At 49.0% G+C, this 24,408-nt stretch overlaps 1 protein-coding gene across 1 annotated transcript in view; it reads left to right on the top strand.

The window, feature by feature from the left end:
- The window catches only part of fbxo28 (F-box protein 28), a 60,797-nt gene that overhangs the window by 17,863 nt on the left and 18,526 nt on the right, over nt 1-24,408 (top strand). The window lies entirely within an intron of this gene.

Raw genomic sequence — 24,408 nt, 5'->3', positions numbered from 1 at the left:
CATGAATATTATAATGTAGTTCAAACAAGCTTTACTCTGTATCTAACCCTGTGTTGTACCTGTCCTGGGAGTGTTTGATGGGGACAGTGTAGAGGGAGCTTTACTCTGTATCTAACCCTGTGTTGTACCTGTCCTGGGAGTGTTTGATGGGGACAGTGTAGAGGGAGCTTTACTCTGTATCTAACCCTGTGTTGTACCTGTCCTGGGAGTGTTTGATGGGGACAGTGTAGAGGGAGCTTTACTCTGTATCTAACCCTGTGTTGTACCTGTCCTGGGAGTGTTTGATGGGGACAGTGTAGAGGGAGCTTTACTCTGTATCTAACCCTGTGCTGTACCTGCTCTGGAAGTGTTTGATGGGGACAGTGTAGAGGGAGCTTTACTCTGTATCTAACCCTGTGCTGTACCTGTCCTGGGAGTGTTTGATGGGGACAGTGTAGAGGGAGCTTTACTCTGTATCTAACCCCGTGCTGTACCTGTCCTGGGAGTGTTTGATGGGGACAGTGTAGAGGGAGCTTTACTCTGTATCTAACCCTGTGCTGTAGTTGCCCTGGGAGTGTTTGATGGGGACAGTGTAGAGGGAGCTTTACTCTGTATCTAACCCTGTGCTGTACCTGCTCTGGGAGTGTTTGATGGGGACAGTGTAGAGGGAGCTTTACTCTGTATCGAACCCGTTTTTTTCCCTAAATTGGGATGAATGGCCTCCCTCTACTGAATCGATCTTCAGTGTGAAATTGAAATGTTGTACTGATGTAACGGGACACCATACTGAGAGTGGGAATTGCAAACGTTGGGACAGTGTAGAGGGAGCTTTATTCTGTATATAACCCATGCTGTACCTGTCCTGGGAGTGATGGGGACAGTGTAGAGGGAGCTTTATTCTGTATTTAACCCATGCTGTACTTGCCCTGGGAGTGATGGGGACAGTGTAGAGGGAGCTTTATTCTGTATATAACCCATACTGTACCTGTCCTGGGAGTGATGGGGACAGTGTAGAGGTAGCTTTATTCTGTATATAACCCATACTGTACCTGCCCTGGGAGTGATGGGGACAGTGTAGAGGGAGCTTTATTCTGTATGTAATCCATACTGTACCTGCCCTGGGAGTGATGGGGACAGTGTAGAGGGAGCTTTATTCTGTATATAATCCATACTGTACCTGCCCTGGGAGTGATGGGGACAGTGTAGAGTGAGCTTTATTCTGTATATAACCCATACTGTACCTGTCCTGGGAGTGATGGGGACAGTGTAGAGGGAGCTTTATTCTGTATATAATCCATACTGTACCTGCCCTGGGAGTGATGGGGACAGTGTAGAGGGAGCTTTATTCTGTATGTAATCCATACTGTACCTGCCCTGGGAGTGATGGGGACAGTGTAGAGGGAGCTTTATTCTGTATATAACCCATGCTGTACCTGTCCTGGGAGTGATGGGGACAGTGTAGAGGGAGCTTTATTCTGTATTTAACCCATTTTTTTTTATTTTCTGTCGAGGGGGCCTTTATTCCTCAGGCCCCCTTTATATACATATTTTTAAAAAATAACTATTAAAAACAGATAAATAAACCAAAAACTCAAATTAAAATGCCATTCTTGGCGTCGACATTGCACTCCAGTCCCTGCGGTGCCCACCGGTCGCGGAAGGCCTCAAGCGTACCGGCGGACACCGCATGCTCCTTCTCCAGGGACACCTGAGCGCGAACGTAACTGTGGAAGAGGGGCAGGCAATCAGGGAGGACGGAACCCGCGACGGCCCGCAACCTGGACCTGTGAATTGATACCTTGGCCAGGCCCCGGAGCAGTCAGACAAGGAGATCCTCCTCCCGGCCCATGCCCCTCCTCACCATGCCCAAAGATCAGGAGCGTGGGACTGAAGTGCAGCCAGAACTTGAGGAGCAGCCCCTTCAAATACTCAAAGAGGGGCTGCAACCTCGCACACTCCATATATACATGGAACACGGACTCGTCCAGGCGGCCTGGGAGTCCGTGAACCTGCTTAGAAGTCTATTGCACGGGACTGCCCTGTGCAGCACCTTCCACCCCAGGTCCCCAATGTAAAGGGGGAGGACTCCCGCGTAGAGAGACCTCCATCGGGGCTTCCCCTCGCCGCCAGATGGCAACGCGGACCGCCAGGGCGTGTCTGGCCGGCTGACGAGGGCAAGGAAAAGGAGAGTGTGCTGGAGGAGCCCGTACAGGAAACCCCTCCGCGCCGATTGGAATGACACGGAGGACATTTCCGAGAGGTGGCTTGGGTTGTGCGGGACTGGCTCCCGAGGAGAGTTTCAAGGCCTGGGTCCGATAAGCAGTTCCGGCTGAGTGGGGGTCAGCTCGGCCGGGAGTGCTTGGCTGCTCCCCCTCCCATCGTTCCCTCCCCAGATCCGGCCACCTGGACAGCCGAGGCGCTCTCCTCCATCAGCGTATCGTCTTGAAGGCAGTGCCCCTGGTGGAAAAAATGCCAGCACATAACATCTGGGAGGCCGCTCGACGTACAGGTATCTCTGCAGTGTCCGCAGGCGGAGAGTCGCAGCCTGGGTGCGGACGCACACCAGCCACTGGCCGCCCTCCTCAATTGGGAGGCTCAGGATCGCAGCAGAGACCCAGTGTTTCCTCTTGCCCCAGAAGAAATCAATGAGCCTCTTTGGGATCTTGCTGGCAAATGGGGTGGGACCAAAGTGACCAATCGGTACCACAGCATCGAGCCCACTAGTTGGTTTATGACCAGCGCTCGACCCCTGTAAGAAAACACTCAGAGCAGTCCAGCTCCCCAGCCGAGTGATGACTTTCGCCTCCAACTCCTGCCAGTTTGTCAGCCTGGCTTCCTCAGCAGGGCTAAGGTGGACTCCCAGATAGAGGTTAAAAACAAGAAATGCTGGAAATACTCAGGTCTGGCAGCATCTGTGGAGAGAGAAGCAGTGTTAACGTTTCAGGTCAGTGATCCTTCTTCAGAACATGTGTGAAGCTCCACACAAAAGGTGTTAACTCCTCCGGCTGGGGGTCCGCCCACCACTGACCCACCAGGAGTCTGGAACATTTCTCCCAATTGATCCTCGCGTAGGATGCGGCAGAGGTCTATTGGCGCTCGCGCATCCTCCGCAAGTCAACGGGATCTGTGACCGTGAGGAGCACGTGATCAGCATAAGCCGAGAGGACGATCTGCATGCCCGGCCCATGCAGAGCCAAACCCACCAAACTCCTGCAAAGCAGGCACAGGAATGGCTCCACGCAGATAGTATATAATTGGCCGGACATGGGGCATCCCTGACGTACTCCTCTCCCAAAGCGAAGGGGCGCCATCAACTTTGACCAGACATTCTGTGGCAGGGTATAAAAGTCGGACCCGGGTCACAAAATGAGGCCCAAGTCCGAATGCGTGCAGAGTCCCGAGAACATATTCATCCACCCTGTCGAACACCTTCTCCTGACTGAGGGAGAGAAAGGCAACCAGCAGAACAGTCCTCTGGGAAAGCTGGATCAGGTCGCGGACCAGGTGGATGTTACCCTGGATGGACCGGCCCGGGACCGTGTAGGACTGGTTGGGGTGGATCATATGGGCCAGCACGGAGCCCAGGCAGGTAGACATAGCCCAGGCAAAGATCTACAATCCATGCTGAGGAGGGAGACCAGACACACGAGCTCTTAAGCAAGTGGAGATCGCCCTTCTTCAGCAAGACGATGACTGTGCCATGAGAGGGGCATCTCCCCGGTCGCCAGGCTTTCCCACAGGACCTGCGTTGCCTCCCAGGACATCCCAGAACGCCCTGAGGAATACCACTGTCAGCCCGTCCAGCCCCGTGGATTTGTTCCTCGAGAGCTGGTGGAGGGCACCGGTCAGCCCCGCCAATGTGAGCGGAGCCTCCAATCCTTCGGCACCCTCCGGGCTAATCTTCGGCAGATCCTCCAGAAGGATCCAGAGAGAACAACATGCTGTAATAAGTACGGATCAAAAGGCCCATTCCCTCCGGATCCGTGATGGTACATCCGTCGTCGTCCAGCAGCTTGATGAGCTGCTTATGGAGCCCCCGCCATTTTTCCAGCGAGTAGAAGAAGGGGGCGGTGTGGTCCAAATCTTCCAGGATCTGGACCTCACGTAGGCGCCTCTGGACCCTACGAGCTGCAGGTCCCTCAGTGCGCCCTTCTCTTTGTACGCCTGCAGCAGGACCATATCCGCGATGGTCTGACTGAGACGGGACTCCAAATCATGCACCTTCCTCTCCAGGTGCCCGAACTTGGCTTCCTGCCTCTTGGTTGACCCCTTCACGTACCCCTGACATAAGACGCGGATGTGAGTCTTCAGCACATCCCACCATAGCCTCAAGGAGGAGGGGAAGCCTCCCTTCTTCATTCTCCAGTTGGTTCAGAATCAACGGAACGAGTCCTGGAATCGCTTATCCTCCAGTAGCCGGTTGTTAAAGTGCCAGTTTGCGGACCCCGCCCGTGTGCAGTGCAAAATGAGCTCCGCACACACCAGGTGGTGGTCTGTGCACGGCACCAGCCGCATGGAGGCTGCCGAGATGCAGGAGAGGTACGCCTATGAAATGTAGAGGTAGTCGATTCGGGACCCCCCTCCCCCAAAACTCGATGTGAAGCGCTGGAGTCGGGATGGAGATTGCGCCAGACGTCACCAAGTCGAGGAAGCTGATCAGTTCCCTTAACTTCACCGATGCATGGCCTTGCTGGGACCGGAGCAATCCCTCACCACGAGGGTACAGTTAAAATCCTCCCCGAGGATATTGCACTCGCTGCTATCAATAGAGCAATAGAGTGCAGACACGTCTTTAAAGAATTGCGCTTGCAACACGCTGGGCCTGGGTGTGTACACGTTCACAAAGTGGAGCGGCACACTACCCAGGCATACAGCGAGGTGGAGCAAGCAGCCCTGCACAAGCTCCTTAACCTCCAAGATCTCCGGCTGTAAAGTTAGGGCCAACAAGATAGCCACCCCACTAGAAATAGGGGTGTGATGACTCACGTTGACCCCACTCTGCCACCCCAGGAGCCTGGTGGCTTTGTCTCCCAGAATGGTGGGGGTTTCCTGTAGAAAGCTCACTGCATATCTCCCTTCCCTGAGGACTGAGAGCTTGTGAAATCTGCAGAGAGACCCCCTGCTGCCGTTGATGTTGAGGCTGGCAATGATTATCTTCATGTCCAAAGTACTCTTGAAACTCGTCACCAACACCTTATTGTGAGGAGGGAGCAGAAGTGCACCGTGCCTTCCACTCCCCCAACAACCCATTGAGGAATGCTTTAAACCAGTGCCTCTCAACCAGCTTCACGCCCTTGCCCTTCCCCCTCTTCTTGTGGGTGGCATGGACAGACCGGTTGACCAGCACCAGATTCGAGGGCCATATGAACATACGAATTCGGAGCAGAAGTAGGCCATTCGGCCCCTCGAGCCTGCTCCGCCATTCAATAAAATCATGGCTGATCTGTTTGTGTTTCGAATTCCACACTCCCATCCACCCCCGATACTCCTTGATTCCCTTGCCGAACAAGAATCTGTCAAGCTCGTCCCTGGGATGAGGGCGTTGTTCGATGATAAGAGGCTCAGTAAATTGGGCCTATATTCTCTGGAGTTTAGAAGAATGAGAGGTGATCTAATTGAGACATCAAGATTCTGAAAGGGCTTGATAGGGTAGAAGCTGAGAGATTGTTCCCCCTGGTCAGGGAATCTAGAACATGGGGACCCAGTCTCGGGATAAAGGGGTCAATCATTCACAAGAACAAAAAGACTGAGATGAGGAGAAATTACTTCACTCAAAAAGTTGTAAATCTTTGGAATTCTCTACCCCAGAGGGTTGTGGATGCTCCATCATTGAATACATTTAAGGCTGGGACAGATAGATTTTTGGTCTCGCAGGGAATCAAGGAATATGGGGAGCAGGCAGGAAAGTAGAACTGAAGCCGAAGGTCAGCCATGATCGTATTGAATGGCAGAGCAGGCTCAATGGGCCATATGGTCTACTTCTCCTATTCTGTTCTTGTACCGCCACCTTAAAAATATTCAATGTTCCTGCCTCCACCACCACCTGAGGCAGAGTGTTCCAAAGTCGCACAACCCTCTGAGAGAAAAAAATTTCTCCTCATCTCTGTCCTAAAAGGATGACCCCTAATTTTAAAACAGTGCCTCCTAGTTCTGGACTCGCCCACAGGGGGAAACATCCTCACCACATCTACCTTGTCAAGACCATTCAGGATCCTATAAACTTCAATCAAGTCTCCCTTCACTCTTCTAAACTCCAGTGAAAACAAGCTCAGTCTGTCCAACCTTTCCTGATAAAGACAACCTACACATTCCAGGTATCAATCTAGTAAACCTCCTCTGAACCGCCTCCAACGTATTTACATCCTTCTTTACATGAGGAGATCAAAACCGCACACAGTATTTGAGATGCAGCCCTGTATAACTGAAGCATAACATCCTTACTTTTATTTTTCAGTTCCTCTCGTAATAAAGGATCGCATTCCAGTAGCCTTCTTTATTACTTGCTGTACCTGTTACTAACTTTTTGTAATTCCTGCACTAGAACACCTAAATCCTTCTGCACCTCAGAATTCTGCAGTTGTTCTCCGTTTAAGTAATACTCTGCTTTTTTATTCTTCCTGCCAAAGTGAACAACTTCACATTTTCCCACGTTATACTCCATCTGCCAGATTTTTGCCCACTCACTCAACGTATCTATATTGGTCTGCAAACTCCTTATGTCCTCTTCACAACATACTTTCCTACCTATCCTTGTGTCATCTGCAAAATTAGCTACCAAGCCTCCACTCCCCTCATCAAAGTCATTGATATAAATTGTGTGAAGTTGAGTTCCCAGCACAGACCCCTGCGGGACTCCACTTGTCAAATGCTGCCAATCAGAAAAAAATCCATTTATGCATACTCTGTTTTCTGCCAGCCAGCCAATCTTCTCTCCATACTAATATGTTACCCTCTACACCATGAGCTCCTACTTTGTGCAATACCTCTTTATGTGACACCATGTCAAATGCCTTCTGGAAATTCAAGTACAGTACGTCAACAGGCTCCCCTTTATCCACATCACATGTTACTCCTTCAAAGAACTCCAACAAATTGGTTAAACATGATTTCCCTTTCATAAAACCATGCTGACTATTCCTGGTTACCTTGAGTTTTTCTAAGTGCCCAGGTACAACCTCCTTAATGATCGATTCTAACACCTTCCCCACGACAGACATCAAGCTAACTGGCCTTTGGTTACCTGTTTTCTGCCTCCCTGCCCCCTTCTTGATTGAGGGGTTATATTTGCTACTTTCCAGTCTGATGGAACCTTTCCAGAATCTAGTGAATTTTGAAAAATTAATACCAATGCATCTCCTCCCTCATTCGCCACCTCTTTTAAGACCCTAGGATGAAGTCCATCAGGACCCGGGGACTTGTCAGCCTGCAGCTCCATCAGTTTGGTCAGTCCCGCTTCCCTGGTGATTGTAATTTCACCAAGTTCCTCTCTTCCTTCCACCTCCTGATTTATAGCTATTACTGGAATGTTTTTTGCATCCTTTATAGTGAAGACAGTAGCAAAATATTTGTTCATTTCATCTGCCATTTCCTTATTATCTACTATTATCTCCCCATTCTGACTCTCTAGAAGACCAACACTCACTTTACTTTTTTTTTAATACCTGTAGAAAATCTTGCTATCTGTTTTTACATTTCTAGCTAGCTTCCTCTCATACTCTAATTTCTTTCTCCTCATTAACCTTTTAGTCATTCTCTGCCATTCTTTATGTCCTGACCAATCATCTGACCTGCCAGTCATCTTTGTGCAATGATGTGCTTTTTCCTTAAGTTTGATGCTTTCTTTAACTTCTTTAGCTAACCAGGAATGGTGGGTCCTCCCCTTAGAATTTTTCTTTATAGTAGCAATATACTTATTCTGAGTATTCTGAAATATCCCCTTAAATGTCTGCCACTGCTTCTCTATTGATCTGTCTCCAAGCCTAGTAATCCAGTTCACTTCAGGTAGCTCAGCTTTCATAGTAGAGTTGATGAGGGGGAGCCAGTGGATGTGGTTTATTTGGACTTTCAGAAGGCTTTAGACAATGTCCCACATAAGAGATTAGCATGTAAAATTAAAGCGCATGGGATTGGTAGTAGTGTATTGCAATGGATGGAAAATTGGACAGGAAACAAAGAGTAGGGATAAATGGGTCTTTTTCTGAATGGCAGGCAGTGACTAGTGGGGCACCGCAGGGATCGGTACTAGTATCCCAGCCATTCACAATATATATTAATCATTTAGATGAGGGAATTAAATGTGATATCTCCAAATTTGCAGATGACACAAAACTGGGTGGGAGGATGAGTTGTGAGGAGGATACCGAGAGGCTTCAGGGTGATTTGGACAAGTTGAATGAGTGGGCAAAGGCATGGCAGATGCAGTATAATGTGGATAAATGTGAGGTTATCCACTTTGGTGGCAAAAACAGGAAGGCAGATTATTATCTGAACGGCAATAAACTGAGAGAGGGGAATATGCAGCGAATCCTGGGTGTTTTCGTACACCAGTCGCTGAAGGTTAGCATGCAGGTGCAACAGGCAGTGAAAAAGGCAAATGGTGTGTTGACCTTCATAGTGAGAGGATTCGAGTACAGGAGCAGGGATGTCTTGCTGCAATTATACAGGATCTTGGTGAGGCCACACCTGGAATATTGTATGCAGTTTTGGTCTCCTTATCTGAGGAAGGATGTTCTTGCTATAGAGGGAGTGCAGCGAAGGTTTACCAGACTGATTCCTGGGATGGCAGGACTGACATATGAGGAGAGATTGAGTCGGTTATGATTATATTCGCTGGAGTTCAGAAGAATGAGGGGAGAATCTCATAGAAACCTATAAAATTCTAAAAGGACTTGACAGGGTAGTTGCAGGAAGGATGTTCCCTATGTTGGGGGAGTCCAGAACCAGGGATCATAGTCTAAGGACACAGGGTAAACCATTCGGGACTGAGATGAGGAGAAATTTCTTCACCCAGGGAGTGGTGAGCCTGTGGAATTTGCTACCACAGAAACTAGTTGAGGCCAAAACATTGTATGTTTTCAAGAAGGAGTTAGATATAGCTCTTGGGTCTAAAGGGATCAAAGGATATGGGAGGAAAGCTGGAAAAGGTTACTGAGTTGGATGATCAGCCATGATCATAATGAATGGCAGAGCAGGCTCGAAGGGCCGAATGGCATACTGCTCCTATTTTCTATGTTTATATGCCCACATATTTGCCCTTATTCAAGTTTGTGGATGGGTGTTTTTCTGAATGGAGGGATGTGACTAGTGGTATTCCGCAGGGATCAGTGCTGGGACCTTTGCTGTTTGTAGTATATATAAATGATTTGGAGGAAAATGTAGCTGGTCTGATTAGTAAGTTTGCGGACGACACAAAGGTAGGTGGAGTTGCGGATAGTGATGAGGATTGTCAGAGGATACAGCAGGATCTAGATCAGTTGGAGACTTGGGCGGAGAAATGACAGATGAAGTTTAATCCGGACAAATGTGAGGTAATGCATTTTGGAAGGTCTAATACAGGTGGGAGGTATACAGTAAATGGCAGAACCCTTAGGAGTATTGACAGGCAGAGAGATCTGGGCGTACTGGTCCACAGGTCACTGAAGGTGGCAACGCAGGTGGATAAGGTAGTCAAGAAGGCATACGGCATGCTTGCCTTCATCGGTCAGGGCATAGAGTATAAAAATTGGCAAGTCATGTTGCAGCTGTACAGAACCTTAGTTAGGCCACACTTCGAATATTGCGTGCAATTCTGGTCGCCACACTACCAGAAGGACGTGGAGGCTTTGGAGAGGGTACAGAGGAGGTTTACCAGGATGTTGCCTGGTCTGGAGGGCATTAGCTATGAGGAGAGGTTGGAAAAACTCGGATTGTTTTCACTGGAACGACGGAGGTGGAGGGGCGACATGATAGAGGTTTACAAAGTTATGAGTGGCATGGACAGAGTGGATAGTCAGAAGCTTTTTCCCAGGGTGGAAGAGTCAGTTACTAGGGGACATAGGTTTAAGGTGCGAGGTGCAAAGTTTAGAGGGGATGTGCGAGGCAAGTTCTTTACACAGAGGGTGGTGAGTGCCTGGAACTTGCTGCCAGGGGAGGTGGTGGAAGCAGATACGATAGCGACGTTTAAGAGGCATCTTGACAAATACATGAATAGGATGGGAATAGAGGGATACGGTCCCCGGAAGTGCAGAAGGTGTTAGTTTAGGCAGGCATCAAGATCGGCGCAGGCTTGGAGGGCCGAATGGCCTGTTCCTGTGCTGTAATGTTCTTTGTTCTTGTTTAAAATACTAATCTTAGACCCACTCTTCTCCCTTTCAAGCTGGATGTAAAATTCAATCATATTGTGGTCACTGCCACCCAGAGGTTCCTTTACTCTGACGTCGTTAATTAATCCTGTCACATTACACAATACTCAAGTCCAATATAACTTGCTCTGTATTTGGTTCCAGAATGTGCTGCTCTAAGAAACTACCTCTAGTGACTTCTTTCCCCTAGTATTCCTCATCTTCACCCAAACCGTTTCTATCCTGAACCAAGATCATCTCTAACTATTGCACCAATGCCATCTTTGATTAACGGTGCTACCCCTCCACCTTTACCTAGCTTCCTATTCTTCTTGAACGTCATATACCCCTCAATATTCAGGACCCAATCCTTGTCATCTTGCAGCCACGTCTCCGTAATGGCTATCAGATCATATTTATTTACTTTGATGTGTACCTTGGGTTCATCTACTTTGTTATGAATGCTACATGCATTCAAATACAGACCCTTTAGCTTTGTCTTTTTGTTATCTTTGTAACATCGAGTCTCGACTATTGGTGTGTTTTTAGGTCTTTTCTCTCTGTCCCTTCCTGCCAGTCTCTGACCTTCATTTCCCATATTATTATTCTGCTCTCTTGCCTTGACACTACCCCTTGATTTGCTACATCTAACCAAGCTTAATCCCTCTTTTTCCCCCCCCCCCCCCCCCTTGTTTAGTTTAAAGCCCTCTCTACTTCCCCAGTTAAACGCTTTGCCAGAACAGTGGCCCCAGCACGGTTTAGGTGCAGACCATTCAAACAGTACAGCCCCCACTTTCTCCATTACTGGTTCCCGTGCCCCATGAACTGAAAGCCACTTCTCCCACACCAGTCTTTGAGCCACCTATTCATTTCACTAATCTTATATGCCCTCTGCCAATTGGCACATGGCTCAGGTAATAATGCAGAGATTATTACCCTTGAAGTTCTGCTCTTCAATCTGGTGCCTAGCTTCTCATACTGTCCAAGCAGAACCTCTTTCCTAATACAACCTATGTCGTTGGTACCTACATGGACCACGACAACTGGATCCTCCCCCTCCCACTCCAAGTTCCTGTCCAGCCCTGAGCAGATGTCCCGAAGCCTGGCACGGGGCAGGCAACACAGCCTTCTGGACTCACACTGTTGGCTGCACAGACTAGTGTCAATCCCCCTCACTATACTATCCCCTACTACCACTACATTCCCTTTTGCTTCCCCCACTTGAATGGCTTCCTGTACCACAGTGCCATGACCAGTCTCCTTATCCACCTTGCAGACCTCGCTTTCGTCCACGCAGGTTGAGAGCTCCTCAGACCTGTTTGACAATTGCAAAGCCTGAGGCTCCTCCACTACTGTCTGCACGGTCCCTTTACCTGCCTCACTCACTGCCACATCTTCCTGTCCCTCACTGCTGACCAAAACAGATGACCCTGTTCTAAGAGGTGTGACTGTTTTCCGGAACAAAGTGTCCAGGTATTCCAACCCCTCCCTTATGTTGTGCAGTGTTTGCAGTTCGGCTTCCAGATCAATAATCCTGATCCGGAATTCCTACAGCTGCTTACACTTTCTGCAGACGTGTTTGTCCTGGATCGCCTTGGCATCCGGGGAGCTCCCACATATCAGAGCTGCAACATAACACCTGTCCTGCCATTGTTACTTATGTTATTAGTTAATTTACCTTAATTACTTTCGTAATTAACTTCGAATAATTCTTAAGAATAGTAAAAATTACTGTGCTTATTAAATGCTAGTACCACCTTCAACTAAAGTTATACTTTTTTTGATTACATCGATATGTAAACCTTCCTACTGGTATTAGACCTTACCAATGATGAAGCTTTGCCAATACTAATAAACCTTACAACTATAGTAAACCTTAGGAATACTGATAAACCCTAATAATGCTTACTACAGCTGATGTTTTAAGTTGTCTTAATTTGAACTAATACATTCCCTGCTAGGTGCTCTCTCTCACTATTATAAATTATAAAATTCTCTTTAGTTTTTAGTTTATATACTAATGAATGGATCAAGTCTTATTTTATATTTGATTAAAAGCTTTACGGTATACTCACCCTGGCTGCTTTCTGTTTCCCTGCTCCCCCTGTTGATGGTGACGCGCTCTGATGTGACTTTACGATCTTTCCCCTGCTCCGCTCCCGCTGCGCGCGGGTGCTCTCTCTCTCTCTGTGTCTCCAACCTCTGACTCTGTCCTTTAGGTGTGCTGTTTACATCTCCGCTCCCACTGCTCTCTCTCTCACCTCTGACTCTGTCCTTTAGGTGTGCTGTTTAAATATCCGCTCCCGCTGCTCTCTCTCTCACCTCTGACTCTGTCCTTTAGATGTGCTGTTTAAATCTCCGTTCCCGCTGCTCTCTCTCTCACCTCTGACTCTGTCCTTTAGGAGTGCTGTTTAAATCTCTGCTCCCGCTGCTCTTTCTCTCACCTCTGACTCTGTCCTTTAGGTGTGCTGTTTACATCTCCGCTCCCGCTGCTCTCTCTCTCACCTCTGACTCTGTCCTTTAGGTGTGCTGTTTACATCTCCGCTCCCGCTGCTCTTTCTCTCACCTCTGACTCTGTCCTTTAGGTGTGCTGTTTACATCTCCGCTCCCGCTGCTCTCTCTCTCACCTCTGACTCTGTCCTTTAGGTGTGCTGTTTAAATCTCCGCTCCCGCTGCTCTCTCTCTCACCTCTGACTCTGTCCTTTAGGTGTGCTGTTTAAATCTCCGCTCCCGCTGCGCGTTCTCTCACCTCTGACTCTGTCCTTTAGGTGTGCTGTTTAAATCTCCACTCCCGCTGCTCTCTCACCTCTGACTCTGTCCTTTAGGTGTGCTGTTTACATCTCTGCTCCCGCTGCTCTTTCTCTCACCTCTGACTCTGTCCTTTAGGTGTGCTGTTTACATCTCCGCTCCCGCTGCTCTTTCTCTCACCTCTGACTCTGTCCTTTAGGTGTGCTGTTTACATCTCCGCTCCCGCTGCTCTCTCTCTCACCTCTGACTCTGTCCTTTAGGTGTGCTGTTTAAATCTCCGCTCCCGCTGCTCTTTCTCTCACCTCTGACTCTGTCCTTTAGGTGTGCTGTTTAAATCTCCACTCCCGCTGCTCTCTCTCTCACCTCTGACTCTGTCCTTTAAGTGTGCTGTTTAAATCTCCGCTCCCGCTGCTCTCTCTCTCACCTCTGACTCTGTCCTTTAGGGCGACTTCATCTGCAGGAAGTGTACCCAGTTGCAGCTCCTCACAGACCGCATGGATCAGTTGGAGCGGCAGCTGGATGCACTTAGGAGCATGCAGGTGGCGGAAAGCGTCATAGACAGGAGTTTTAGAGAAGTGGTTACACCCAAAGTGCAGGCAGATAGATGGGTGACCGCTAGAAGGGGCAGGCAGTCAGTGCAGGAATCCCCTGTGGCTATCCCCCTCTCTAACAAGTATACCGTTTTGGATTCTGTTGGGGGGGATGGCCTATCAGGGGAAAACAGCAGCAGCCAGAGCAGTGGCACCACGGCGGGCACTGTTGTTCAGGGAGGGACAAAGCGCAGAAGAGCAGTAGTTATAGGGGACTCTATAGTCAGGGGCACAGATAGGCGCCTCTGTGGACGTGAAAGAGACTCCAGGAAGGTATGTTGCCTCCCTGGTGCCAGGGTCAAGGATGTCTCTGAATGGACAGAGGGCATTCTGAAGGGGGAGGGTGAACAGCCAGAGGTTGTGGTACACATCGGTACCAATGACATAGGCAGGAAGAGTGATGAGGTACTGCAGGGGGAGTTTCGGGAGTTAGGTAGTAAGTTTAAAAAAACAGGACCTCTAGGGTTGTAATCTCTGGATTACTCCCTGTGCCACGTGCCAGTGAGGCTAGAAATAGGAAGATAGTGCAGCTAAACACGTGGCTAAGCAGCTGGTGTCGAAGGGAGGGTTTCAGATATCTGGACCATTGGGCTCTCTTCAGGGACAGATGGGACCTGTACAAGAAGGACGGGTTGCATCTAAACTGGAGGGGCACTAATATCCTGGCTGCAAGGTTTGCTAGCGTCACTCAGGAGGGTTTAAACTAGTGTGGCAGGCGGATGGGAACCAGAGCAGTAGGACAGCTAGTGAAGTAAATGAGGAGGACATAGTAAATAAGGCCAGTAGGACTAAGAGGAAGAGCAGGCAGGGAGATGTTGCTGAGCACAGCGGGACTGGTGGTCTGAAGTGCATTTGTATCAATGCGAGAAGTATGACAGGTAAGGCAGATGAACTTAGAGCTTGGATTAGTACTTGGAAATATGATGTTGCTATTACAGAGACTTGGTTGAGGGAAGGGCAGGATTGGCAGCTAAATGTTCCAGGCTTTAGAAGCTTCAGGCGGGATAGAGGGGGATGTAAAAGGGGTGGGGGAGTTGCATTACTGGTTAAGGAGAATATCACAGCTGTACTGCGGGAGGACACCTCAGAGGGGTCATGCAACGAGGCAATATGGGTGGAGCTCAGGAATAGGAAGGGTGCAGTCACGATGTTGGGGGTTTACTACAGGCCTCCCAGCAGCCAGCGGGAGGTACAGGAGAAGATATGTAGACAGATTTTGGAAAGATGTAAAGGTAACAGGGTTGTAGTGGTGGGTGATTTTAACTTCCCCAATATTGACTGGGACTCACTTAGTGCTAGGGGCTTGGATGGGGCAGAATTTGTGAGGAGCATCCAGGAGGGCTTCTTGAAACAGTATGTAGATAGTCCAACAAGGGATGGGGCCATTCTGGACCTGGTATTGGGGAATGAGCCCGGCCAGGTGGTCGAAGTTTCAGTGGGGGAGCATTTCGGGAGCAGTGACCATAATTCCATAAGTTTTAAGGTACTTGTGGATAAGGATAAGAGTAGTCCTCGGGTGAAGGTGCTAAATTGGGGGAAGGCTAATTATAACAATATTAGGCAGGAACTGAAGAATTTAGATTGGGGGTGGCTGTTTGAGGGTAAATCTACATCTAACGTGGGAGTCTTTCAAATGTCAGTTGATTAGAATCCAGGACCAGCATGTTCCTGTGAGGAAGAAAGACAAGTTTGGCAAGTTTCGGGAAGCTTGGATAACACGGGATATTGTGAGCCTCATCAAAAAGAAAAAGGAAGCATTTGTAAGGGCTGGAAGGCTAGGAACAGATGAAGCACTTGAGGAATATAAAGACAGTAGGAAGGAACTTGAAATTGATCCGGATGAAATTGACGAGCACAGCTGCCGATTCTTCAATCTCCGATCCTGCTGTCTTCACAGTCCAGAGTGTCTGCAGCCACGGCATGCGGTAAGTCCATTGAGGTGAAGAAGGAGCTGCGGGACCCGAGTGAAGTCCTGTGAAAAGGTGCCCCGAACACCCAAAACATCCACGAACGGCCCCCCCGGCCGCAACTTCAAAGCGCCCGCGGGAGATGGCTCGGAGAGCATCTGCAGCGCACTGTCGGCAATGCTGCATGCCTTTATTTAAACCACTGAAAAAAAAAACCCTTAGCAAATGTAATCACCTCTAAGTCTGCCAAATGATGCTTCACCTCCCGAAGGACGTGGATGAGCTTTCCGGACGTCGATGGTGGGCACTGAGGAAATGGCTTATTACCTGCACCAGATTCCACCCCCCCCTCCCCCCCCCCTTTACCCCCCTTCCAACCCCCCCACCCCCGTCCCCTTCCCTGCTCCACCCTCTCAGCTCACCCCCTCACAACCCCGTCCCAGCCCACCCCCCCCTCGCACCATCTTCACCCCGCACCCCCTTCCCCTGCACCCCCCCCACCCCCTCCCTCTACCCCTCCCCCTTGCATCCCCTCCTCCCACCGGCACCATCCTACACCTGTGTAGGGGCCCCAACAACCCCACTGCCTTGTGGGCGTCTCGGGAGAGACCAAGGCTAAGGGAGTAAACCCTAACAGAAAATCCGGAGCGGAACCCCGTAGGCAGTCATGTGTCACCTTTGGCATGTTTCCGGCAGTTCCTGCAGCCATACTGGTGCCAAACGTCGTGTCCTGCACTCCTTTGGACCCCACCAGAAAGGCCGAGAGGGGGGTTTTGACGACTGGGCAACTCTCAACCTCCATAAATTTGCCCAGGCATGCGCCATGGAGAGGTCACTCCATAGTTGCCTCACAGCGACTGAAACAACACGGAAGGCAGCAGTTACGGGTTATAAGTCCAGATAAATTGGCGTAGAAACTGGGCGCCACGGGTTGCCTTTGTCGGTGGGAGAGGTCATTGCACCTCACTGGACAGCTACCGCCCGCCTCAAACCGGGCAGCCCCCGGTCAATAAGGTTCTGTCCCGCCACAGTCTGCCTGCTTCAATGGATGCTTGGAGCTCAGGGTCATTGCCCGAAAGGTGGACTGATACACCGCACCAAACAACATGAAAAAAGGAAAGAAGGTACCAGCCCTTCGCTTTGCAAGCTGGAACGTCAGAACTATGTGTCCTGGCCTGTCGGAAGACCTTACACAAATCAACGATTCTCGGAAGACCGCCATCATTAACAACGAGCTCAGTAGACTCAATGTGGACATTGCAGCACTTCAGGAGACTCGCCTCCCCGCGAGTGGCTCTCTAGCAGAGCAAGACTACACTTTCTTCTGGCAGGGCAGGGATCCTGAAGAACCAAGACAGCATGGAGTGGGTTTCGCCATCAGAAACTCCTTGCTCAGCATGATAGAGCCTCCCTCAAATGGCTCGGAACGCATACTGTCCATCCGACTGCTCACCACCTCTGGTCCAGTACACCTACTCAGCATCTATGCTCCAACACTCTGTTCCGCACCTGAAGCTAAAGACCAGTTCTATGAACAACTCCATAACATCATTAGCAGCATCCCCAACACCGAACACCTATTCCTGCTGGGGGACTTTAATGCCAGGGTTGGGGCCGACCATGACTCATGGCCCTCCTGCCTTGGGCGCTATGGCGTTGGAAGGATGAATGAGAACGGGCAGAGACTGCTTGAGTTGTGTACCTATCATAACCTCTGCATCACCAACTCGTTCTTTCACACTAAACCCTGTCACCAGGTTTCATGGAGGCACCCAAGATCACGTCGTTGGCACCAGCTAGACCTCATTGTCACAAGGCGAGCCGCCTTAAACAGTGTTCAAATCACACGCAGCTTCCACAGTGCGGACTGCGACACCGACCACTCCCTGGTGTGCAGCAAGGTTAGACTCAGACCAAAGAAGTTGCATCATTCCAAGCAGAAGGGCCACCCGCGCATCAACACGAGCAGAATTTCTCACCCACAGCTGTTACAAAAATTTCTAAATTCACTTGTAACAGCCCTTCAAAACACTCCCACAGGGGATGCTGAGACCAAGTGGGCCCACATCAGAGACGCCATCTATGAGTCAGCTTTGACCACCTACGGCAAAAGTGCGAAGAGAAATGCAGACTGGTTTCAATCTCATAATGAAGAGCTGGAACCTGTCATAGCCGCTAAGCGCATTGCACTTTTGAACTACAAGAAAGCCCCCAGCGATTTAACATCCGCAGCACTTAAAGCAGCCAGAAGTACTGCACAAAGAACAGCTAGGCGTTGCGCAAACGACTACTGGCAACACCTATGCAGTCATATTCAGCTGGCCTCAGACACCGGAAACATCAGAGGAATGTATGATGGCATGAAGAGAGCTCTTGGGCCAACCATCAAGAAGATCACCCCCCTCAAATCTAAATCAGGGGACATAATCACTGACCAACGCAAACAGATGGACCGCTGGGTTGAGCACTACCTAGAACTGTACTCCAGGGAGAATGCTGTCACTGAGACTGCCCTCAATGCAGCCCAGCCTCTACCAGTCATGGATGAGCTGGACATACAGCCAACCAAATCGGAACTCAGTGATGCCATTGATTCCCTAGCCAGCGGAAAAGCCCCTGGGAAGGACAGCATTACCCCTGAAATAATCAAGAGTGCCAAGCCTGCTATACTCTCAGCACTACATGAACTGCTATGCCTGTGCTGGGACGAGGGAGCAGTACCCCAGGACATGCGCGATGCCAACATCATCACCCTCTATAAAAACAAAGGTGACCGCGGTGACTGCAACAACTACCGTGGAATCTCCCTGCTCAGCATAGTGGGGAAAGTCTTTGCTCGAGTCGCTCTGAACAGGCTCCAGAAGCTGGCCGAGCGCGTCTACCCTGAGGCACAGTGTGGCTTTCGTGCAGAGAGATCGACTATTGACATGCTGTTCTCCCTTCGTCAGATACAGGAGAAATGCCGTGAACAACAGATGCCCCTCTACATTGCTTTCATTGATCTCACCAAAGCCTTTGACCTCGTCAGCAGACGTGGTCTCTTCAGACTACTAGAAAAGATCGGATGTCCACCAAAGCTACTAAGTATCATCACCTCATTCCATGACAATATGAAAGGCACAATTCAACATGGTGGCTCCTCATCAGAGCCCTTTCCTATCCTGAGTGGTGTGAAACAGGGCTGTGTTCTCGCACCCACACTTTTTGGGATTTTCTTCTCCCTGCTGCTTTCACATGCGTTCAAATCCTCTGAAGAAGGAATTTTCCTCCACACAAGATCAGGGGGCAGGTTGTTCAACCTTGCCCGTCTAAGAGCGAAGTCCAAAGTACGGAAAGTCCTCATCAGAGAACTCCTCTTTGCTGACGATGCTGCTTTAACATCTCACACTGAAGAATGCCTGCAGAGTCTCATCGACAGGTTTGCGTCTGCCTGCAATGAATTTGGCCTAACCATCAGCCTCAAGAAAACGAACATCATGGGGCAGGATGTCAGAAATGCTCCATCCATCAATATTGGCGACCACGCTCTGGAAGTGGTTCAAGAGTTCACCTACCTAGGCTCAACTATCACCAGTAACCTGTCTCTAGATGCAGAAATCAACAAGCGCATGGGTAAGGCTTCCACTGCTATGTTCAGACTGGCCAAGAGAGTGTGGGAAAATGGCGCACTGACACGGAACACAAAAGTCCGAGTGTATCAGGCCTGTGTCCTCAGTACCTTGCTCTACGGCAGCGAGGCCTGGACAACGTATGCCAGCCAAGAGCGACGTCTCAATTCATTCCATCTTCGCTGCCTTCGGAGAATACTTGGCATCAGGTGGCAGGACTATATCTCCAACACAGAAGTCCTTGAAGCGGCCAACATCCCCAGCTTATACACACTACTGAGTCAGCGGCGCTTGAGATGGCTTGGCCATGTGAGCCGCATGGAAGATGGCAGGATCCCCAAAGACACATTGTACAGCGAGCTCGCCACTGGTATCAGACCCACCGGCCGTCCATGTCTCCGTTATAAAGACGTCTGCAAACGCGACATGAAATCGTGTGACATTGATCACAAGTCGTGGGAGTCAGTTGCCAGCGTTCGCCAGAGCTGGCGGGCAGCCATAAAGACAGGGCTAAATTGTGGCGAGTCGAAGAGACTTAGTAGTTGGCAGGAAAAAAGACAGAGGCGCAAGGGGAGAGCCAACTGTGCAACAGCCCCAACAAACAAATTTCTCTGCAGCACCTGTGGAAGAGCCTGTCACTCCAGAATTGGCCTTTATAGCCACTCCAGGCGCTGCTTCACAAACCACTGACCACCTCCAGGCGCGTATCCATTGTCTCTCGAGATAAGGAGGCCCAAAGAAAGAAAAAGAAAGGAAGGAACTTAAGCAAGGAGTTAGGAGGGCTAAAAGGGGTCATGAAAAGTCATTGGCAAACAGGATTAAGGAAAATCCCAAGGCTTTTTATACATATATAAAGAGCCAAGAGGGTAACCAGGGAAAGGGTCGGCCCACTCAAGGACAGAGATGGGAATCTATGCGTGGAGCCAGAGGAAATGGGCGAGGTGCTAAATGAGTACTTTGCATCAGTATTCACCAAGGAGAAGGACTTGATGGATGATGAGCCTAGGGAAGGGAGTGCAGATAGTCTCAGTCATCTCATTATCAAAAAGGAGGAGGTGTTGGGTGTCTTGCAAAGCATTAAGGTAGATAAGAACCCAGGGCCTGATGGGATCTACCCCAGAATACTGAGGGAGGCAAGGGAAGAAATTGCTGGGGCCTTGACAGAAATCTTTGCATCCTCATTGGCTACAGGTGAGGTCCCAGAGGACTGCTGAATAGCCAATGTTGTTCCTTTGTTTAAGAAGTGTGGCAAGGATAATCCAGGAAATTATAGGCCGGTGAGCCTTACGTCAGTGGTAGGGAAACTATTAGAGAGGATTCTTCGGGACAGGATTTACTCCCATTTGGGAACAAACAAACTTATTAGCGAGAGACAGCATGGTTTTGTGAAGGGGAGGTCGTGTCTTACTAATTTGATTGAGTTTTTTGAGGAAGTGACGAAGATGATTGATGGAAGGGCGGTGGATGTTGTCTATATGGACTTTAGTAAAGCCTTTGACAAGGTCCCGCATGGCAGACTGGTGCCAAAGGTGAAGTCACATGGGATCAGAGGTGAGCTGGCAAGATGGATACAGAACTGGCTCAGTCACAGAAGACAGAGGGTAACAGTGGATGGGTGTTTTTCTGAATGGAGGGATGTGACTAGTGGTGTTCCGCAGGGATCAGTGCTGGGACCTTTGCTGTTTGTAGTATATATAAATGATTTGGACGAAAATGTAGCTGGTCTGATTAGTAAGTTTGCGGACGACACAAAGGTAGGTGGAGTTGCGGATAATGATGAGGATTGTCAGAGGATACAGCAGGATATAGATCGGTTGGAGACTTGGGCGGAGAAATGACAGATGGAGTTTAATCCAGACAAATGTGAGGTAATGCATTTTGGAAGGTCTAATGCAGGTGGGAGGTATACAGTAAATGGCAGAACCCTTAGGAGTATTGACAGGCAGAGAGATCTGGGCGTACTGGTCCACAGGTCACTGAAGGTGGCAACGCAGGTGGATAAGGTAGTCAAGAAGGCATACGGCATGCTTGCCTTCATCGGTCAGGGCATAGAGTATAAAAATTGGCAAGTCATGTTGCAGCTGTACAGAACCTTAGTTAGGCCACACTTAGAATATTGCGTGCAATTCTGGTCGCCAGACTACCAGAAGGACGTGGAGGCTTTGGAGAGGGTACAGAGGAGGTTTACCAGGATGTTGCCTGGTCTGGAGGGCATTAGCTATGAGGAGAGGTTGGAAAAACTCGGATTGTTTTCACTGGAACGACGGAGGTGGAGGGGCGACATGATAGAGGTTTACAAAGTTATGAGTGGCATGGACAGAGTGGATAGTCAGAAGCTTTTTCCCAGGGTGGAAGAGTCAGTTACTAGGGGACATAGGTTTAAGGTGCGAGGGGCAAAATTTAGAGAGGATGTGCGTGGCAGGTTTTTTACACAGAAGGTGGTGAGTGCCTGGAACTTGCTGCCAGGTGAGGTGGTGGAAGCAGATACGATAGCGATGTTTAAGAGACATCTTGACAAATACATGAATAGGATGGGAATAGAGGGATATGGGCCCCGGAAGTGCAGAAGGTGTTAGTTTAGGCAGGCATCAAGATCGGCGCAGGCTTGGAGGGCCGAATGGCCTGTTCCTGTGCTGTATTGTTCTTTGTGTGCTGTTTAAATCTCCACTCCCGCTGCGCTCTGTCTCTCTCTTTCTCTGTCTCCGACCTCCGAGTCTGTCCTTTTGGCGCACTGTTTAAATCTCCTCTACGACTGCTCGCTCTCTCTGACTCAGGCCTCTGACTCTGTCCTTTTGGCGTGCTGTTTAAATCTCCGCTCCCGCTGCTCTCTCTCTTTTTCTGTCTCCAGCCGCCGAGTCTGGCCTTTTGGCGCACTGTTTAAATCTCCGCTCCCGCTGCTCTCTTTCTCTGTCTCCAGCCGCCGAGTCTGTCCTTTTGGCGCACTGTTTAAATCTCCGCTCCCGCTACTCTCTCTCTGTCTCTCTCTGTCTCTCTCTGTCTCTCTCTGTCTCTCTCTGTCTCTCTCTGTCTCTCTCTGTCTCTCTCTGTCTCTCTCTGTCTCTCTCTGTCTGTCTCTGTCTGTCTGTTTCTCTCTCTCTCTCTCTCTGTCTCTGTCTTTCTGTCTTTCTTTCTCAGTGTCTCAGGGCAGCTGGATTTTATAGAAAATCATAGAACGTTTAAGGCCCAGAAAGAGGCCACTTGGCCCATTGTGTCTGTGCCAGCCGAAAAACTATCCACCCATTCTAATCCCACCTTCCACATTTGGTCTGTAGCCCTGCAGATTTCGGCACTTGAGGTGCATAGCCAGAAGCCTTTTGAACAAGTTGAGGGTTTCTGTCTCAACTACCCTTTCAGGCAGTGAATTCCAGACCCCCACCACCCTCTGGGTAACAAAGGTTTTCCTCAACTCCACTATAATTTTTATATCAATCACTTTAAATATATGCTCCCTCGTCACTGACCTCTCTGCTAAGGTGAATAGACCCTTCACCTCCACTCTATCCAGGCCCCTCACAACTTTGTACATTTCAATCAGATCTTCCCTCAGCCTTCTCTGTTCCAAGGAGAACAACCCCAGCCTATCAAATCTTTCCTCATAGCTGCATTATTCCAGTCCTGGCAACATCCTTGAAAATCTCCTCTGTACCCTCTCTTGTGCAATTACATCCTTTCTGTAATGGGATGACCAGAACTGCACACAGTACCCAAGTTGTGGCCTAACCAATGAGTTGTACACTTCCAGCATAACCTCCCTGTATAATCTGTACCTCGGCTAATAAAGGAAAGGATTCCATATGCCTTCTTAAGCACCTTATCGACCTTCAGGGATCTGTGGACATTCACTTCCTCTACACTTCTCAGTATTTTTCCATTAATCGAGTATTCCTTTGCCTTGTTTGACCTCCCCAAATTCATTACCTCACACTTCTCCGGGTTGAATTCCATTTGCCACTTTTCTGTCCATCTGACCAGACCATCAATATCTTCTTGCAGTCTACAGCTATCCTCCTCACTATCTACCACATGGCCAATCTTTGTGTCATCTGCAAACTTCTTGATCATGCCCTGACATTTATGTCTAAATTGTTAATATATACCACAAAAAGCAGAGGACCCAGTACTGAGCCCTGTGGAATGCCAGTGGAAACAGCCCTCCAGTCGCTAAAACACCCGTCAACAATTACCCTTTGTTTTCTGCCACTGAGCCAATTTTGTATCCACCTTGCTGCATTTGCCTGGATCTTATTTTTTTTTAACTAGTCTGCCATGTGGGACCTTGTCAAAAGCCTTGCTAAAATCCATGTAGACCACATCAACTGCACTATCCTCATCTATCTTCCTTACTATTCTTCAAAAGATTCAATCAAGTTGGTCAAACAAGATCTTCCCTTAACAAATTCATGCTGAGTATCCTTGAGTTACCTGTGCCTTTCTAATTGACAGTTTATCCTGTGTGTCAGAATAGATTCCAATAATTTTCCCACTACTGAGGTTAGATTGACTGGCCTGGAATTATTCAGTCTATCCCTCGCTCCCTTTTTAAACAGAAGTACAACATTAGCAGTTCTCCAATCCTCCAGCACCACACCTGTATCCAGTGAGGACTGGAAAATTATGTTTAGACTTTCTGCTATTTCCTCTCTTTTAACAGCCTGGGGTACATTTCATCTGGCCCTGGTGGTTTATCAACTTTCGAGGATGCTAATCCCATTGATACTTACTCTCTCCCTATGTTTATCACATCCAATACTTCACACCCCTCTTCCTTAACTACAGTATCTGCATCGTCCCCCTCTTTTGTGAAGACAGACGCAAAGTATTCATTAAAAACAATTACAAACATCTTCCGCCCCTACACATAGGTTACCTTTTTTGGTCTTTTATGGGCTCTACTCTCTCCTCAGTTATCCTCTTACTCTTTCAAGTATTGATGAAACATCTTCGGGTTCACCTTGATTTTCCTTGTCAATCTTCTTTCATGCCCTTTCTTTGCTTTCCTAATTTTCTTTTTGATTTCACCCTTCCATTTTCTATACTCCTCTCGGCTTTCTGTAGTATTGAGTTCTCTGTGCTGGACGTAAGCTTTCCTTTTCTGCCTGATCTTACCCTGTAAGCTCCTTGACATCCATGGGGCTCTAGATTTGGCCGCCTCACCCGTTTTCTTTGTGGGAACACGTTTACCCGGCACCCCTTGAATCTCCCCTTTGAATGCCTCCCACTGCTCTGACACTGATATAACTTTCAAGTAGCTGTTTCC

The sequence above is a fragment of the Heterodontus francisci genome, unplaced genomic scaffold (assembly GCF_036365525.1).
Source record: "Heterodontus francisci isolate sHetFra1 unplaced genomic scaffold, sHetFra1.hap1 HAP1_SCAFFOLD_781, whole genome shotgun sequence".
Taxonomy (NCBI): domain Eukaryota; kingdom Metazoa; phylum Chordata; class Chondrichthyes; order Heterodontiformes; family Heterodontidae; genus Heterodontus; species Heterodontus francisci.
The sequence above is the reverse complement of the archived record's forward strand: the minus strand, read 5'-3'. Positions and strand labels throughout refer to the sequence as shown.